Source organism: Erinaceus europaeus, chromosome X, assembly GCF_950295315.1.
Source record: "Erinaceus europaeus chromosome X, mEriEur2.1, whole genome shotgun sequence".
Lineage (NCBI taxonomy): Eukaryota > Metazoa > Chordata > Mammalia > Eulipotyphla > Erinaceidae > Erinaceus > Erinaceus europaeus.
Window position 1 is genome coordinate 42,995,945 of NC_080185.1, and position 6,184 is coordinate 43,002,128.

Consider the following 6,184-nt stretch of genomic DNA (forward strand, 5'->3'; position numbering starts at 1 on the left):
CAGAGAAAGCCCAGCAGGTATGGTCTACCTTTGAAGCAGTCATTCACAGCAGAGAGACTGGAGATATAGATAAATAAAGGCTAACATCCCTACACTTGGGAATAGCTGCAGCTCTGAAATGGAAGGAGGCAATCAATGCAATCAGGTGCCTGGAGTGAGGGGCGAACATCCCACCCCATCCCCATGTCCACACCAGTACCCGCTAACTATGAACACTTGGCTAAGGCACTTATCTGTTTTCCACTTGAGTTTTCCATTTTACAAACTGGGAGTGACCCAGCAATGATGCAGTCCTTACAGAAAAACAAAATAAACAAAAGCTTTGTGGACAAAAGTGGCACTGGCACAAAAAATCTTGCTGTCTAAAGGAGCCCACACCCAGAACTCAAAGACAGCTTACAGATCAACCCTGGTTTTTCAAATGAGGGAAGGTAAGGTAGGGCTAAAGGAGACACACAACTCACTATAGATCACTCTGGGGGTGTGTGGGATACCTGGGAGGAGAAGTTAGGGCTCCCTTATCTTCTTTAAATATATATATATTGAGGGATCAATGTTTTAAGCTCAACAGTAAATACAAGAGTTTGTACATGCATAATATTTCCCAGTTTTCCACATAACAATATAACCCCCACTGGGTACTCTGCCATCATGTTCCAGGACGTGAACCCTCCCCCCACCCACCCTGCAATACACCAACTCCAGTTCAAGTTCTCTTTAGTGTTTTATTTTTCTGATCTTGTTTTTCAACTGCCTGTGAGATCATCCCATATTCATCCTTCTGTTTCTGACTTATTTCACTTAACATTATTTCTTCAAGCTCCATCCAAGATGGCCTAAAACCATTTTTAATACTTGAGTAGTATTCCATTGTGTACATATACCACAACTTGCTCAGCCACTCATCTGTTGTTGGACACCTGGGTTGCTTCCAGATTTTGGCTATTACAAACTGTGCAGCTATGAACATAGGTATCCACAAGTCCTTTTGGATGGGTGTGTTGGGTTCCTTAGGATATATTCCAGGAGAATAATTGCAGGACCATAGGGTAGGTCCATTTCTAGCCTTCTGAGAGTTCTCCAGACTGTTCTCCACAGAGGTTAGACCAAGTTACATTCCCACCAGCAGTGAAGGAGGATTCCTTTGTCCTCACAACCTCTCCAGCATTTGTTGCTGCTACCTTCTGATGTATGACATTATCACAGCAGTGAAGTGACATCTCATTACTGTATTTATTTTCATTTCTCTGACAATCAATGACTTGGAGTATTTTTTCATGTTTCTCGGCCTCTAAAATCTTTTCTATGTTGAATATTCTGTCCATGTTCTCTCCACATCTTTGGATGGGCTCATTTGTTTTCTTGTGGTTGAGTGTGGTGAGCTTTTTATATATTTTGATTAGTTTCTTGTCTGATATATGGCATGTGAAGATCTCTCATTCTGTGAGGGATCTCTTTGCTTGGATAGCGATTTCTTTTGCTGTGCAGGAGCTTTTTAATTTGTTGTAGTCCCATCGGTTTATTCTTGCCTTAGTCTTCTTTGTAATTGATTTGTTCATTTAAGATGTCTTTAAAAATTTATACAATCAATAGTTATGCCAATATTTTTCTCTATGTATCTGATAGTTTCTGGTCTAACATCCAAGTTCTTGATCCACTTGGAATTTACTTTTGTGTTGGGTGAAATATAATGGTTCAGTTTCATTCTTCTGCACCTTTCAACCCAATTTTTCCAACACCATTTGATGAAGAGAATCCCCTTTCCCCATTTAATAGTCCATGCACCTTTGTCAAAGATTAGATATCTAGGGAGTCGGGCGGTAACACAGCAGGTTAAACACAGGTGGCACAAAGCTTAAGGATCACTGTTCGAGCCCCCGGCTCCCCACCTGCAGGGAAGTCTCTTCACAAGCGGTGAAGGAGGTCTGCAGGTGTCTATCTTTCTCTCCCCCTCTCTGTCTTCCGCTCCTTTCTCCATTTCTCTCTGTCCCATCCAACGACAATTATATCAATAACTACAACAATAAAACAAGGGCAACAAAAGGGAATAGATAAATAAATATTAAAAAAAGATTAGGTATCCATAGGTATGCAAGCTTACTTGTGGGCTCTCAATTCTATTCCAGTGGTCAGTGTGTCTATTCATATTCCAGTACCAAGCAGTTTTGATTACAATGGTCCTATAATATGATTCGAGATCTGGGAATGTGATGCCTCCAGTTCTGTTCTTTCTTCTCAAGATTGTTTTGACAATTCTAGGTCTTTTCTGGTTCCAGATAAACATTTGTAGCTTTTGTTCTATACTCCTAAAAATGTGGTTGGGATCTTTATGGGTATTGCATTAAATTTGTATATGGCTCTGGATAGTATATTCATTTTAATGATGTTAATTCTTCCAACCCATGAACATGGAATATCTTTCCACTTCTTCGTGTCTTTTTCTTTTTTTAATATATTTATTTCCCCTGTTGTTGCCCTTGTTTTATTGTTGCAGTTATTGTTGTTGTTATTGATGTCATTGTTGTTGGATAGGACAGAGAGAAATGGAGAAAGGAGGGGACGACAGAGGGGGAGAGAAAGATAGACACCTGCAGACCTGCTTCACCACTTGTGAAGCGACTTCTCTGCAGGTGGGGAGCTGGAGGCTCCAACTGGGATCTTTACACCGGTCCTTGTGCTTTGGGCCACGTGCGCTTAACCAGCTGCGCTACCACCCGATTCCTGTGCCTTTTCTATTTCCTTGAACAATAACTCATAATTTCAGTATACAAGTCTTCCAATTCTTTGGTTAGGTTTATTCCTAGATACTTTATTGTTTTTGTTGCTATAGTAAAAGGAATTGATTTCTGGATTTCTTCTACCAATTTAGTGTTTGCATAAAGCAATGCCAATGAGTTTTGTATATTAATTTTTTAGCCTGACACTGTACTCTATTGCCTGATAATTTCTAAAGATTCCTGCTGGATTCGTTAGGTTTTTCTATGTATACTATCATATCATTTGCAAATAGGGAGAGTTTGACTTCTCTTCCAATCTGTATCCCTTTAAGTCCTTGTTCTTGCCTAATTGCTATGCTGAATAGTAATGGTGATTGATAGTGGGCAGCCAAGTCTAGTACCTGATGTATGGGAAATGCTTCCAGTTTTTCATCATTGAGTATGATGTTGGCTGTAGGTTTGTAGGACACCACTATCTTGAGGAATTTTCCATCTATTCCCATTTTCTATAGCATTTTGATCAAAAAGGATATTGTATTTTGTCAAAGGCTTTCTCTGCATCTATTGATATAACTATGTGGATTTTGGCTTTGCATTTACTTATGTGGTGGACCACATTGATTGATTTACATATATTAAACTAACCTTGCATCCCATAAACCCCAGTTGGTCATGATGAACAGTCTTTTTTCTTTAGTTGGTTTTTAAAAAATATTTATTTATTTATTTTCCCCTTTTGTTGCCCTTTTTTATTGTTGTTGTTGTCCTTGTAGGATAGGAGAAAGAGAAATGGAGAGAGGAGGAGAAGACAGAGAGGGGGAGAGAAAGACAGACTCCTGCAGACCTCCTTCACCACTTGTGAAGTGATTCCCCTGCGGTTGGGGATCCCTATGCCAGTACTTGCGCTTTGTGCCACGTGCACTTAACGCACTGTGCTACCGCCTGACTCCCGATGAACAATCTTTTTAATAAACTGCTGTATCTGGTTGGCTAGAATTTTGTTCAATATTTTAGCATCTATGTTCATCAGAGATATTGGTCTGTAGTTTTCTTTTGTTGTTGTTGTTGTTGTATCCCTGGCTGCTTCTGGTATCAGAGTGATACTGGCTTCATAGAAGTTGGAAGGGAATATTCCTATGTCTTCAAATTTTTGGAAGAGTTTTAAAAGTAGAGGGATCAACTCTTCCTTGAAGATTCTGTATAATTCATTTGTAAAACCATCTGGTCCAGGACTTTTATTCTTGGGAAGGTTTTTGATAACTGTTTCAATTTTATTGGCTGTGATTGACCTGTTCATATATTTTCCAGTTCCTCTTTATTTAATTTTGGAAGTTTGTAGGTATCTAGTAACTCTTCCATTTATTCCAGGTTCTCTAGCTTGGTGGCATATAGTTGTTAATACAAGCGTCACATAATATGTTGAATTTCTGTGGTGTTGTTGTGATAGCTCCTCTTTTATTTACAATTCTATTTATTTGGGTTTTCTCCTTTTTTTGTTTTGTAAGCCTGGATAATGGTTTGTAGATTTTGTTTTCTCTATCGAAGAACCAACATTTACTATTGTTGGCCTTTTGTATGGTTTTCTTATTTTCAATGTTATTTATTTCTGTCCTAAGTTTAGTTATTTCTGTCCTTCTGGTTACTTTAGAGTTCCTTTGTTCTTCTTCTTCTAAGTATTTAAAGTGTGCAATCAGGTTGCTTATTTGAGTTTTTCTTGTTTTCACATGTATGCTTGTATGGCTATGAACTTCCCTCTCAGTACTGCCTTAGCTGTGTCCCAAATATTTTGTTAGCTTGTGTCTTCATTTTCATTGAACTCTTGAAATATTTTATTTCTTCCTTAATTTTCTCTTTGACCCAGCAGTTTTAAAGTAATGTACTGTTCATTTTCCATATTTTTGGACTTTTACTAATTTTTTGTTTATTGTTAAGTGTCATTTCAATTCCACTATAGTCTGAGAAGATGCTTGGGATGATATAAATGCTCTTGAATTTTCTCACACTGTCTTTGTGGCCTAACATATGGTCTATCCTTGAGAAAGACCCATGTAGAATTGAATAGAATGTGTATACCAGTGAATACACATTGGGGTGAATGCCTCTGAAAATTTCCAGTCATTCTAGTTTATCTATCTCCTCATTTAGCTCCCTTGTTTCTTTATTGACTTTCTGCCTGGATGATTTGGCAAGCTGAAAGAGTGAGCTGTTGAGGTCCCCTACTATGACTGTGTTGTTGTTAAAATCTTGCTGTAGCTCTTTCAGTAGATGTTTGATATGTTTAGATGGCCTCTCATTGGGTGTATAAATGTTGATAATCATTAAGTCCTCTTGACTGACTGATCCTCTGAGCATTAAGTAATATCCATCCCTATCATTTTAAATTTTATTGATTTTAAGGTTTACCATGTCAAATATAAGCATAGCTGTTCCTGCCTTTTTTGTGGTCCATTGGCTAGTATGATAGTTTCCCATTCTTTCACTTTGAGTCTTTGTTTGTTTTGTTGAGTTAGGTGGGATTCCTGCAAATAACATATGGTTGTGTTGTGTTTTCTGATCCATCTTCTTACTCTGTGCCTTTTAATAGGTGAATTCAGGCCATTGACATTTATTGCTATCAAAGATTGGAGATGTTTTAACTGCATTCTTGTATATTTTTAGAGTGTTCTGACATTGTATATTTATGGTGATCTGATTGTTTATAGGAGAACATTTCAGAACTTCTTTAAGGGCAGGCTTGATGATAGTTGATTCAATCAGCTGTTGATTGTCTGAGAAGGCTTTTATGCCACCATCTAGTCTGAATGACAGTCTAGCAGGATACAGTAATCTTGGCTGAAAGCCTTTCTCATTGAGAGCTTGATAGATATCTTGACATTCCATTCTGGTCTTTAGTGTTTGTGTGGAGAAATCTGCTGCTAATTTTATGGGTTTTCCTCTGTAGGTGACTCTTTGTTTTTCTCTTGCAGCCCTCAGGATCCTTTCTTTGCCCTTATTCCTTTCCATTCTAAATATGATGTGTCTTTAAGTCTGAGTTAATTCTGTTTGGGACCCTTTGGGCTTCTTGAACCTTTATATCTTTTATATTGTCTAGACTAGGGAAGTTCTCATCTATTATGTCCTGTAGAATGCTTTCTTCCCCTCCCTTTTTATTCCTATGGTAGGCCATAATACATATATTATTTCTTTCAAAATCATTCCATATGTCTCTACTGTTGTTTTCAGTATCTCTTACTCTCTTTTTGAGATCTCTTCCCTCTTTCTTAGTTTTCTCTAACTTGTTCTCAAACTTGTTAATATGTTTTCTGCATCATTTATTCTATTCTCTCTCCCTTCTGTTTTTTTTCTGTATCTCAGCTATTTTATTGTCTTGTTGTGATACTGTATCAGTTTGTTCAGCTAGTTGTGCTCCTAGCTCAGCTATTTCAGCTTCCAGCTCTCTAATTGCCTGGATTTAGTTAGTGTTTTCT